Source organism: Corythoichthys intestinalis, chromosome 12, assembly GCF_030265065.1.
Source record: "Corythoichthys intestinalis isolate RoL2023-P3 chromosome 12, ASM3026506v1, whole genome shotgun sequence".
Classification (NCBI taxonomy): Eukaryota; Metazoa; Chordata; class Actinopteri; order Syngnathiformes; family Syngnathidae; genus Corythoichthys; species Corythoichthys intestinalis.
Genome location: NC_080406.1, coordinates 34,512,780 through 34,527,196, shown reverse-complemented (window position 1 = coordinate 34,527,196; position 14,417 = coordinate 34,512,780). Strand labels below are relative to the sequence as shown.

The window sequence follows — 14,417 nt, the reverse complement described above, 5'->3', positions numbered from 1 at the left end:
ATTTATAATGAACTATTTCCAGCAGTTTAGTACATTTGATGTGTGATTCTTGACACTCCCACAAGTTTTTACAGAGAAAAAAAGAAAACTGAAACCATATAGACCAGGGGTCAACAACTCTGTATGTTTTCCATTTCTCGCTCCTCCAACACACCTAAATCCAATAATGTTGTTATCAGGCTTCTGTAGAGATTGCTGATTAATTAATCATTTAATTCAGGTGTCTTAGAGGGGGGGATATGGAAAACAGACAGAATAGGTGATATAAACAAATGATTTTTTTCTTATCAGAATAAATCCTCGTTCAATTGCCGCTTAATTGTTTTAATAGCGCCACGAGCGAAACCCTAACAATAAGTTTCACGAACAGCTTCATGTTAATGTTAGCAAAAGCAGATCAAACAGATCTACTCTGATTGGTAAAAACTAGGGCTGTCAAACGATTAAAATTTTTAATCGAGTTAATTACAGCTTAAAAATTAATTAATCGCAATTAATCGCAATTAATCGCAATTCAAACCATCTATAAAATATGCCATATTTTTCTGTAAATTATATATATATTCTGTAAAATATTTTGTTGGAATGGAAAGATAAGACACAAGATGGATATATACATTCAACATACGGTACATAAGGACTGTAGTGGGCATTTCACTCTACTGTCATTTAAATCTGTCTATGCTGTCCTCACTCCAAAGCGTCTACTTTTTCCGAAGCTAGACAGCTAGTGAACGACGCCTTAATAATCAGACTTCTTCCTTTTTCATCTGATTTATTAATAAAATGGCCTCAAACCACTGTCCTCTTTAGACCGTAGTGAAACTACAAAAAAAAGTACACAAGCATTGCATTAGCAACAACGTTAGCTTAGCACGCTATACAGGTTCACTAAACATAAACAAAAAGCGTCTCATACAAAAAATATAACATTTCGCTTACTAACATAATATGTACATTCTTTACAACAACCATACTTACAGACAAATCTTGTCCAAGGATCATATAAGCACAACATTACAACGTAGGCGTCAGCCCGAGACGTCGTGCAGCCATATTTAACTGGCAAGAAAGCAATAAACCATGTCGCAAAGCGATCGCAAGAGTTCGCTGTTAGACAGCACATAAAACCTTGCTGTAAAACTTACCAAAAGGCAGAATACGGTCTGAGCGGGACATGTGCGTTAATTGCGTCAAATATTTTAACGTGATTAATTAAAAAAATTAATTACCGCGCGTTAACGCGATAATTTTGACAGCCCTAGTAAAAACATATATTGTTCTAATTTATGCATTTTCTGTTTTGTTCGTTAGCACTCGTTGCAGTTTAAGGAATCTCATATTAAACAAGCCAAACAATCATTTTTGGACTACTCCCCCCCCCTTTTAAACTCTACGGTTTATAGTCTAGAACGTCTTATTTGTGGAGCTTCATGTTCATTTGTGTAAGAATGGCTTATAGCCAGTAAGGATACAACAATACGATATGATATGATATGCCCTCTTCGATTCAATACGCAAAAACATTTGATCGAAATGAAAAAAGCTCCCAAAATGTATTTATGTATTTTTTTTATTTTTATTTTTGTCCTCTCTCTCGCTAAAATGTCTGACGCAGCTTTGCCTTGAAAAAACAAACTCTGCCCTAGCAGCCCCCCTCCTCCACTCCTCCCGCAAACTGCATGAAAGGTGCGAGCTGTGGCGCACAAGGATCATTGCTCGTGAGGAAAGACAGAAACTTAAAGAGGCGGCTTGCCGGCTTCAATATCGTACAGATCCATCGTTTGGCAGCATTTTGGGTGAGATGTAATGCTATCTGCATTAGTACATATTAAACAAAGACTGTCTTTACGGATGCGTACAACAAAGTCCGCCTATATACTGATGCCAACTTGGCTGCAACGAATAACCTCGCTTTGACAACAGACAGATTAAGACCGTGGGTCACAGAGAGCTAACTCACCCTTACATGATGAACAATGAGTGGCAAATTAAGAGTGCTGTACTTCAAACTCGTCCTGTTTATGGAAGTGATGTGCAGTAATGAGCAGACGTGACTTCTGTGGCATTTGTTAACTTGTTTTAATGCCCGACAACACTCATGGGCACACACTAGTTATTATCAATTAGCAACCTAGATGTGCTACGTTAGATCCCCCCAAGTCCCATGCCATTGGCTGCGTGAGGCCAGAGTGATCATGGGACGCGTAGTCCATATACTACATCGATAAATTAAAAACCGCCATGACTGAAAGGAAGTTAAGCAAGCCAAATTAATCCATACCAGTGACTATAGATAATTCTGCAAATATTGTTAATTCGGTACATAACACAGATGGACTCGGACCAGATATAGGATGTTTTTCTCATGTGGTAAACATACCTGCTAAGAGAGTAATAGCAATCAACATTGTGGCCCGCCTCACTTTACAAACAGTAAAGATTGTTCTCAGCACTTTTATACAAAATTTGTTCAGATCAGTAAGAAGTAGGCACATAATATTATGCACTATAATGTATGTTTATATGATGGCATTGTTATTTTTGCTTATTAGCAAAATAAAAAATCGAATCGAAAATCATCTCCCTCGTATCGAAAATCGTATCGAAGCGTGACTTAACTCTATCGTTGCATCCCTGATAGCCAGGTGCAGCTTACAGCCCAAAAATGACTGTCATTGCGTCTGACTCAGATAATATTATTCGTGGAAAACATCTGATCGGCGAAATAAATGAAATTGACGATAAAATTACGGTTTGAATTTTTTTTTTTTTTTTTTTTTTTTTTTTTTTTTTTTTTTTTTTTTTTTCATGACGCATCACATTGAAATTGAAAAACAAAGCAGTGATGGTTGATAAATGTGATTCCATCTCATCACACGAAATGAAAAATGCTAACATTTAATATTTATTAATATAATTAATATTTCTGACTAATTTCGTTCTTGATTTGAAATTAAAAATTGAAAGCCAAAGCAATTTTGGGTGATATTTCATCACATGAAAAAAAAAATGCTCACAGTTAATATTTCCTGTAGAACTTTTAAATAAATTATATATTTGGTAATCTCCTAATTAATACTTGCAGCTTACACTAAAAAAATGCAAACGCACTAGGTTGTATATATTAGTTTTGTGTTTTTACACATTACTGAATCCTATGTTGTATTAATTATGTAAGAGAGTCAGTTGAAACACTTATAAATAAGCATTGCTTAACATATATGTAACGTGATTTTATTTTTTAAATAAGTGTTTTTCATTGTATATACATTAGTGTTGTGTTTTTACACATTACTGAACCCTTTGTTGTATTTATCATGTAAGAGAGTCAAAACACTTATGAAAAAGCTTTGGTTAATATATATGTAACGTGTTTGAACTAATTGTCTTTTGTCCCTCTGATGTTGCCGTACAACGCAAAATCTGTGGAGTTGTTTTTTTTTTGGTGTAAATTAAGTGTGAGTTGATTGGTGATTATTTAAGTGTTGTTTTAACACTAGCAGTGTTATGATCGCTCTTGGTGCAGTGTCAATTAAGTGAGTTGACACCCATGGCAGAATTAAATGTACTAGCAGAGTTAATCAGCCACACCCTGATTAAGTGCATGCGTCAGAAAACAAAGCAGGTGCAAAGACTCTAGGGTGAAGTGACACCACGACTGTAAGTAGCGTTGTTTGTAAATAGATGGAGTGTGTTTGGTTGACAAAAAAAATTATAGAGCCTTACTTCTGTGCTTACTTAAGGGATGCAAAGTACTCTGTTACCTCTCAAGAGCGCAACAGTAGGGTATAAACGCCAGTTAAGCCAATTTTCTGCACTAGGGTCCCCACTCATCCAAAATATTAACAACATCACAAAGAATATATAAAATTAACACTTGTATTGTAAGAAAACAAAAAGTGGTTTCAAATTTTGCATCTAAAAGGTTTGAATAGGAATTGCTTAACTTGTTCAAGTAGATTATTAAGTCTTATTTAAATAATTTTGGCATTTTTAAATGAACTACATAACTTGATAGTTACTTAAAGATGTTGTGTGAAACCAGTTGAAATAATGTTCTTGCATACATACCGTTTCATTTTTTCAAAAAGGATTACAGAAATGTGCCTTATTTTGCTCATTGTGCCGCTTAAAATTGTTGGTAGTTACAAAACATAAATTTGTCAATGCCGCTTTATGTGATCAATAAGAAGTAGCATTTTTTTTTCAGTAGTACGTAATCTAATTAATCACGTTTCCCATCTTTGCAACGCCGTTACCATTACTGTGGACGAGAAGGGTTGTGTTACTACAGTTTGGTTGAATGAAGTGCGACTTGTCTGATTTTGTCACCCATCGGCTGCCTGGGAGGGAGCAGAGCGGGAGGAGGGAGGAAGAAAGGGGGTGATGACGCCGTTGCAAATGCGATGATGATTGGCTAGGTGTGTGGATTATGCCCTGCTTCACTGCACACTCTGGCAAACACAAGAAGACATTGATAATGGAGATGGGCCAGGGAATTTCAAAGGTAGCGTTCTCAAACTTGTATTATATTTTTTACTGTTACTTTACAGAATATTTAAGGATGGTCAATTTACATTTCAATACAATTTACATATGATCCAAATTAATATGGAATGTTGTAAACTACTGTATATTGTGTTTTTATTCTTCCATCAGTTAAAATAAACATTTTGATATGAAAGATGCATAGAATGTACCATGAAATAAAGTGTAGAACATTAAAAGTAACAAGTTACTTTGCTGACTAACTAATTATTCTTACAATGATGTAACTGAGTTACTTTTTGGGTGAAGAAATATTTTTAACTAAGTAATTACTTTTTAAAACTAAGTTTAACAACACTGCCAATAAGTTATTAATATTTCCAATGTAAGGATTGGAGAATATTTCAAAACTGTGAAATTCTACGGATATATTATTCCGCAGTAAGTGCTAGCCCTCCCAGGTATCTCATTCCCTGTCATTAACATTCATTCATTTGCAATTCCCAGTTAAAATGTATTGGACATCTATCCCTGTCAATGGCAGCAAATGAGTCATGATACCAATGGACGATCTAAAAATTCGAAACATTGCATTCCACATTTTCCACATGGTGCAACATCAGAATGATGAGATGCAACAAAACAAAACACATGAGCATAATTTTTGATTATTTATTATTTTTCCCCACAGTGGGTCAACGCAACAGTTGAGAGTGATTCATAATTTTCATGAAGGTTTTTTTTTCCATCCTCCCTTTGGAAACCATCACAACCTGCGTAGGTGTTTCCTGGAAAATATGCTTGTGGTGCAGTGGAAGCATTTTTTTCTGATGCAGAAGCAGCGGAAACAAGCCCATGTGTGAGCCGCATCAGCAAAGACTGGCACGCACACGCATTACCTGCTCTCAAAATTGTGTCAACATCAATTTCAATTCATTCTTTCAAGCCGTGACTCAAGGACAGCTCGGAATTACCGTTTCTGGCACAATCGTTAGCCGAACCTTAGAGTTTATTGCATCATTTTTCATTTTGACCTTCTTAATCAAGCACAGAATAAATAATTTGGGTGTATTGATTGAACCACTGTTAATGTAAATGAAAAAAAAACACAGAGTAAAATGCTGAGGAGTCACATTGAAGATGGGCCTCTCACATTACGGTTTACTATCAGAGGAAAAAATAAGTTCCGTGTAATTAATTCTCACATAGCTTGTCTTCATCAGTGTTGTGGGTGAGCTGAAGGCGGAATACACCAGGGGTCGGTTGTATGTATGCTCAGTTTGAGCCCTAGGAGGCACTATCGAAAACACTACAATTAACTACACATTTCCTGGTTTGTTGAGTCATACAATATTTAAATACTGACGACAAAATATGCACAAGTAATGTAGAGTGCCAGTCAGTAATGACAAGTCATTTTTTAAATGAATATCACCCTTGTATGGATTTGGTTGTGTGTCGTGGGGAAACACTGGGTTCATTCTTCTTCCTGATCATAGTAGCACATCTTACATCCTATATTAAATGTTCAAAAAGAGAAGTAGTTACATTATGAACACTTGCCAACCAAGATCTCACCAACAGCCAATCAGAGTGAAGAGTTGTGTCATGTACCAATGTACCAGCATATTGCATCACACTCAGGTATCACAAAGCTTTCATCACAAGGACTGTGTACTCTTTAATATGTCACAAAGAACAACTGAGAATAGTATATAAGGCACGAGCACACAGCATTCAGTGTCAGGTCATTAGTGATTCAGTATATGTTTGCATTCCAACTAGCCATTAACGCTTGACCTGATTGTTTTCTTTGTCTGTCAACATCAATAAAATCCTGTGTCTGCGATACGCAACTGGTTCCTCCGTTGCGTACATGACAGGTTGTCCGTGTTGTATATGAATCACCTATTTTATACCGCTGCTTATTTTTGTGAATCTGTCATTCTGGAAAGGCAGACATTAACCCTTTAATACGGAACGTGTCGGCAGCGACGTGTTTACGCATATCATCTTGGAAGCCTCGTCACGCTGTAATTACGTCACTCACGTACCACTGGTTGCTCTCCTTTGAAAGTGCGTAAGTTGATGTCCACACCACTTTTTATTTGAAGTCAATCCACCAAGTAAAACGGGATATAATGTCATTTGAGTTTTATAGTTTTATTGCACTCATAAATAAGCATTAAAACGCTGCATGGACCATGTGGTTATCTCCATATCTCCATCTTTTTTTATCCTTTTTCAAAACCGAAAGCAGCACGAAAGACTACATATCCCAAGAGCCGTTGTGAGGTCAAGAAGGACGAACCTAATGTGAACATTTCTAATAAATTGCCGAGCGAAGCGTCATCTAACGAAAGGGAGACATGCGAAGCGAGCAACGGTCGGTTGGATTGAGCGAATGACTTTGAAACGTGCAAAATGTATTGAAAACTAAATTTAGCGCAAGCTAATGCATTATTTCATTAACTCAAGGAAAAGGATGAGACGTTTTTGGCGTTGTTTTTCTCGGATGAGTCGGCGTCTCGGCGAGTAAAAGTGAGGGCGCGCAAACGGCGGAAGAGCGGGCTGTGTGACGTGTGTGACGTAGCTCTGTGTCCTGTTCAAGAGGAAACTTTATTGAGTCGCAAAAAAAAACAAAACTTTATTGCGTCGCTTGCCTGAAAAAATTGAACTGAACTACTTGTCATTATTTTTTAAAATACTTTTTTTCAAGGTTATATTTGATTTTTTTTCTTCATTATCAATCTTTTCAATTTGTATATCGATGTGTGTGTTCGAGAAGCTTGATTGCATGTATATACTTTTGATAAGGTGAAGGGTACAATACCTAACCTCACAAAGAGATATCCTCTAAACCCTTTTTGTGTTAAATGATGTATATATATATATATTTTATAAAAAATTCTCACGATTTTGCACTGTATATAACCTGTTTTGACCATAGTATGTGGAAAGGCCAAAAACGCCTATGACCATACCTGCTGTTTGTGTTGAATTGTCAAACATAAAACTATTCAGTCTTATCTTTTCCTACTGAATGTTTATGCTAACAAGTTGAATAAATATTATCAAGCTTCAAAACGGTTGGTCGAGCATGTTTGGTTGTCAATGGGACATCAACATGACAAATTTTGAAAAAAGACTTTGGGATTTTTTTTGGTCCTTTTGGGTCCAAAATCTTGATTATAATTGGTCAGTGAAGAAAACAACAGTTTGGACATCGTAGTTATGGTGTGAAAAAAGGGACCCAACCTGGCCATTGTGAACATTTTTTTCTTTGACATATAAAGGCAACATCAAAGGCCTGCAAATTCGGCCAAAATAGGCTTAGGTGTTAAAGGGTTAAAGGGGAATTCTGGTGATCATCAACACAAATTATCTGGCAAACCCGATCAATCATAATTTAAAAAATAATGATGATGGAAGTGGACCTTTTGAATAGTTAAGTCCAGGAGATGATGCTACTTTAGTTAAGATCAATTTGTGTCAATTTCAACCCCTTTACAATTAACTCGAGAACAGTTTGGAATGATCTAACCCAGGAGTGAGCAAACCGCATTGGTCCTGGTCTTTATTTTAACTGATTCAGCACGGACAATTTAACCAATGAGGTTTCAGCAGAAACAAGAAGCACCGGACTGCAATCAACTGATTGCACTTGTAAGAAACCAGATTGGTGAAAGACTGTCCTCATGATGGTTATGAACAAAAATCTGCAAAAACTGTGGCCCTTTGTGGAATAGTTTGCCCACCCCTGATCTAACTCAACAACTTTATTGTTTTGATTATTTAAAATGTAACCTCATGAACAAATCACAGAAGAATATCAATCAATCTATGTTATGTATATATATATATATATATGTATATATATATCAGGGGTCGCGTTAACCGAATATTTTCCGTCGTTGACCGGTTTTTTAAAACGGTGACGGAAAAAACTGAAGTCCATCCGTCATTTTGACAGGTTGCAATTCACACCCCAGACCACAGGATGGTGAGTGAGCATATTAATTAGCTATTGTCTCTCTTGGTGCATGACGTCGTTGGCCTTACACAGAAAAATGTCCGACCTAGCATTCAGCTGTAGCAAACACGGAAACATTAGGAAGCTTTGGAGAGCATTGTCTAAGGCTACGTTCATTCTACAGGTCTTAATGCATGAATCCAATTTTTTCGTGTTTTTCCGACTCGAGTCAGGCATTAACTTGACGGTCTGAACGGGACAGGGCGCATAGAAGTGGACCATTTCAAATCCGATCTGGGTCATTTTTGTATGTGGTTCAAATCCGATCTGGGCCACATTTTTCCAGACTGTCGCGGCGGTCTGTACCGTCCAGTGTCCCAAATCCGATTTCAGCTGTGCGTTATTAGCGCCTAGCTTGCAGTGAACACGGCTTTTGGGAAAGGGCCGGGCTTGACAACAGTCATAAAAAAATAAAAATGGGTTGAGGATAAGCATGAGAATGATCGGTTTTCTCTCTGCTCTATGTGAGCTATATTTCAACATTTCCTACACGGCCGAGAGTCGGGAGAGGGGTCTGGCTGCAGCCTGTCTTGGAGAGTCAGGGCAAACTGCCCGTATGTGTGTGTGACATGCACGGACAGTGCGTGCATGCTATCGATCCATATAAACTGTGAATATAAGCCTAAATGGGGATTATTTATGTCTGTTATTTGTCTCCTCCTTTTGAAAAGCAAAATGATATGATATCACTGGAATGACGGATGACTTGTCATTTGTTTTGATGCTTCTGCGCACCGGCGCGTGTCGGACTGCGAATTAGAGCGCATGCGTAATACTTGAATGGTCTCAATGGACAAAAGCAGTCTGAACGGGCACGCCAAAAAAACGGATATGACAAAAAAATCGGATTTGTGCATTAAGACCTGTAGTATGAACGTAGCGTAATTGAATGAGCAGGGACAAACAGCTTGGAGTCAGAAGTACATGCGATATTCTCAAACCTGAACGCACCCTGAGTCTTGGATGACAAATCAACAGAGCAGAGAGTAGACACAACATGGCTGGTAGTTTCTTCAATTTATTCAGAGTTGAGTAAGTAACGCACCGCTTTTGACCAACACTGCTATTGAATATGTCATTACTATCATTTTAAAAATTTAAGTGACGGGTAAAAATAGATTATGACCGGATTTTTATGACCCTGTCAGTCAAAATGACAGACAACGAAAAAGTCTAGCGCAACCTCTGATATATATATATATATATATATATATATATATATATATACAGTGCTGCTCAAAAGTTTGTGAACCCCCTCAACATTTTGGAATTTTCTATTATTTCAACCTGATTTCCTAATCAATCAATTCAGTAGTTTTTTTTTTGTTTTTTTAACAGTTGTGTTGTCGAGACTAAATTAAAAAGAGTTTTCATCAACTGATGTAGGTGCAAAATTGAACTGTTTGGTCACAACCAAAACCGCCATGTCTGGCGAAAAGTCAACACTGCATACCACCAAAAGAACCTTCTCCCAACAGTGAAGCATGGAGGTGGGAATGTCAAGATCTGGGCTTGCTTTTCATCCTCAGGACCTGGACAACTCCACATAGTCCAGGGAATCATGAATTCTGAGGAATATTGTCAAATCCTAGAACATAACCTGACGCCATCTGTTTTGAAGTTAAAGCTTGGCAGAAGGTGGATCATGCAACATGATAATGATCCAAAGCATTCCAGCAATACAACCAAGGAATGGCTGAAAAAGAAGAAGATTCGTGTTCTGGACTGGCCCAGTCAAAGTCCTGACCTAAATCACATTGAAATGCTGTGGCGGGACCTGAAGCGAGCAGTTCATGCCAGACGCCCATCAAACCTCTCTCAACTGACTGCGTTCTGCAAGGAAGAATGGGCAAAAATCCCCCAAAGTAGATGTGAGAGGCTGATTAGTCACTACAGAAACCGTTTGGTTGAGGTAATCTCTGCAAAAGGAGGCACAATATCCTATTAACTGAAGGGGTTCACATACTTTTGCACACATGATATCTGAGTTTTTCTTAAATCAACCACTTTTGTTAAATAAAGAATGACAATATAACTATTTCTTTTGTTTCAGTCCATTATTTGGAATGTCAGTATTGTGGATTTGGGTATAACTTAACATTTAATAAGGTTATTTTAGTTTTTTTTACAAAAAATCTGACCATCGCTGTGGGGTTCACAAACTTTCGAGCAGCACTGTATATATATATATATATATATATATATATATATATATATATATATATATATATATATATATATATATATATATATATATATATATATATATATATATATATATATATATATATACCCCCCATGAGTCATCACCTTATCGTGGTGGAGGGGTTTGCGTGTCTCAATGATCCTAGGAGCTATGTTGTCTGGGGCTTCAAGCCCCTGGTAGGGTCACCCATGGCAAACAGGTCCTAGGTGAGAGGCCAGACAAAGTATGGCTCAAAAAGACCCCTTATGATGAGCAACATTAATGAACCCCAGTTTCCCTTGCCCGGACGCGGGTTACCGGGGCCTCCCTCTGGAGCCAGGCCTGGAGGTGGGGCTCGAAGGCAAGCGTCTGGTGGCCGGGTCTGTCCCCATGGGGCCCGGCCGGGCTCAGCCCGAAAAGGCAACGTGGGTTCCCCTTCCCATGGGCTCACCACCTGTGGGAGGGGCCAAAGGGGTCGGGTGCGTAGGGAGTTGGGCGGCAGCCAAAGGCGGGGGCCTTGGCGGTCCGACCCCCAGCTGCTGAAGCTAACTCTTGGGACATGGAATGTCACCTCTCTGGCAGGGAAGGAGCCTGAGCTGGTGTGTGAGGCAGGGAAGTTCCGACTAGATATAGTCGGACTCTCCTCCACACACAGCTTGGGTTCTGGTACCAATCCTCTCAAGAGGGGTTGGACTCTCTTCCACTCTGGAGTTGCCCATGGTGAGAGGCGCCGGGCAGGTGTGGGCATACTTATTGCCCCCCGGCTTGGCGCCTGTACGTTGTGGTTTACCCCGGTAGACGAGAGGGTAGCCTCCCTCCGCCTTCGGGTGGGGGGACCGGTTCTAACTGTTGTTTGCGCTTATGCACCGAACAGCAGTTCAGAATACCCACCCTTTTTGGAGTCCTTGGAGGGTGTGCTAGAGAGCGTCCCCTCTGGGGACTCCCTCGTTCTACTGGGGGACTTCAACGCTCACGTGGGCAATGACAGTGAGACCTGGAGGGGCGTGATTGGGAGGAACGGCCCCCCCGATCAGAACCCGAGTGGTGTTCTGTTATTGGACTTCTGTGCTCGTCACGGTTTGTCTATAACGAACACCATGTTCAAACATAGGGGTGTCCATATGTGCACCTGGCACCAGGACACCCTAGGCCGCAGTTCGATGATCGACTTCGTAATCGTGTCACCGGACTTGCGGCCGCATGTTTTGGACACTCGGGTGAAGAGAGGGGCGGAGCTGTCAACTGATCACCACCTGGTGGTGTGTTGGCTCCGATGGCGGGGGAAGATGCTGGCCAGACCTGGCAGGCCCAAACGTATTGTGAGGGTCTGCTGGGAACGTCTGGCAGAATCCCCTGTCAGAAAGAGTTTCAACACCCACCTCCGGCAGAACTTCTCCCTTGTCCCGGGGGAGGTGGGGGACATTGAGTCCGAGTGGGCCATGTTCCGCACCTCCATTGTTGAGGCGGCCGATCAGAGCTGTGGCCGTAAGGTGGTAGGTGCCTGTCGTGGCGGCAATCCCCGAACCCGCTGGTGGACACCAGCGGTAAGGGATGCCGTCAAGCTGAAGAAGGAGGCCTATCGGGCCTTTTTGGCCTGTGGGACTCCGGAGGCAGCTGACAGGTACCGGCTGGCCAAGCGGACTGCGGCCTCGGCAGTCGCCGAGGCAAAAACTCGGACATGGGAGGAGTTCGGTGAGGCCATGGAAAACGACTTCCGGACGGCTTCGAGGAAATTCTGGTCCACCATCCGGCGTCTGAGGAGAGGAAAGCAGTGCACCATTAACACTGTGTATAGTGAAGATGGTGTACTGCTGACCTCGACTCGGGACGTCGTGAGTCGGTGGGGAGAATACTTCGAAGCCCTCCTCAATTCCACCGACACGCCTTCCTTTGAGGAAGCAGAGTCTGGGGACTCTGAGGTGGGCTCTTCGATCTCTGGGGTTGAAGTCACTGAGGCGGTTGGCAAGCTCCTCGGTGGCAAGGCCCCGGGGGTGGATGAGATCCGCCCGGAGTTCCTAAAGGCTCTGGATGTTGTAGGGCTGTCATGGCTGACACGCCTCTACAACATCGCGTGGACATCGGGGACAGTGCCTCTGGATTGGCAGACTGGGGTGGTGGTCCCCCTTTTTAAAAAGGGGGACCGGAGGGTGTGTTCCAATTATAGAGGAATCACACTCCTCAGCCTCCCCGGTAAAGTCTATTCAGGGGTGCTGGACAGGAGGGTCCGTCGGGAAGTCGAATCTCGGATTCAGGAGGAGCAGTGTGGTTTTCGTCCCGGCTGTGGAACAGTGGACCAGCTCTACACCCTCAGCAGGGTCCTCGAGGGTGCATGGGAGTTCGCCCAACCAGTCTACATGTGTTTTGTGGATTTGGAGAAGGCGTTCGACCGTGTGCCTAGGGGAATCCTGTGGAGGGTGCTCCGGGAGTACGGGGTACCGAGCCCCTTGGTAAGGGCTGTTCGGTCCCTGTACGATCGGTGTCAGAGTCTGGTCCGCATTGCCGGCAGTAAGTCGAATTCGTTCCCAGTGAGGGTTGGACTCCGCCAAGGCTGCCCTTTGTCACCGATTTTGTTCATAATTTTTATGGACAGAATTTCTAGGCGCAGCCGAAGCATTGAGGGGGTCCGGTTTGGTGACCTCAGCATTGAATCTCTGCTTTTTGCGGATGATTTAGTGCTGTTGGCTTCATCAAGCCGTGACCTCCAACTCTCACTGGAGCGGTTCGCAGCTGAGTGTGAAGCGGTTGGGATGAAGATCAGCACCTCCAAATCCGAGACCATGGTCCTCAGTCGGAAAAGGGTGGAGTGCCCTCTCCGGGTCGGGGATGAGATCCTGCCCCAAGTGGAGGAGTTCAAGTATCTTGGGGTCTTGTTCACGAGTGACGGTAGGAGGGAGCGGGAGATCGACAGGCGAATCGGTGCAGCGTCTGCAGTAATGCGGACTCTGCACCGGTCCGTAGTGGTGAAGAAGGAGCTGAGCCGAAAGGCAAAGCTCTCGATTTACCAGTCGATCTACGTTCCTACCCTCACCTATGGTCACAAGCTTTGGGTCGTGACCGAAAGAACAAGATCCCGGATACAAGCGGCCGAAATGAGTTTCCTCCGCAGGGTGTCCGGGCTCTCCCTTAGAGATAGGGTGAGAAGCTCGGTCATCCGGGAGGGACTCGGCGTCGAGCCGCTACTCCTCCGCGTAGAGAGGAGCCAGCTGAGGTGGCTCGGGCATCTGGTTCGGATGCCTCCCGGACGCCTCCCTGGAGAGGTGTTCCGGGCATGTTCCACCGGCGGGAGGCCCCGGGGACGACCCAGGACACGCTGGAGAGACTATGTCTCTCGGCTGGCCTGGGAACGCCTTGGGATCCCGCCGGAGGAGCTAGTTGAAGTGGCTGGGGAGAGGGAAGTCTGGGCTTCCCTGTTAAAGCTGCTGCCCCCGCGACCCGACCCCGGAACAAGCGGAAGATAATGGATGGATGGATGGATGGATATATATATATATATATATATATATATATATATATTAGGGCTGTCAAAATTATCGCGTTAACGGGCGGTAATTATTTTTTTAAAAATAATCACGTTAAAATATTTGACGCAACTAACGCACATGCCCCGTTCAAATAGATTTAAATGACAGTACAGTGTAATGGCCACTTGTTACTTTTTTGTCTCCCTCTGCTGGCGCTGTGGTGCGACTGATTTTATGGGTTTAAGCA

At 42.0% G+C, this 14,417-nt stretch overlaps 1 protein-coding gene across 1 annotated transcript in view; it reads right to left on the bottom strand.

Annotated features, from left to right (window-relative positions):
- Positions 1-14,417, bottom strand: part of LOC130927129 (protocadherin-17-like) — a 50,089-nt gene that overhangs the window by 1,959 nt on the left and 33,713 nt on the right. The window lies entirely within an intron of this gene.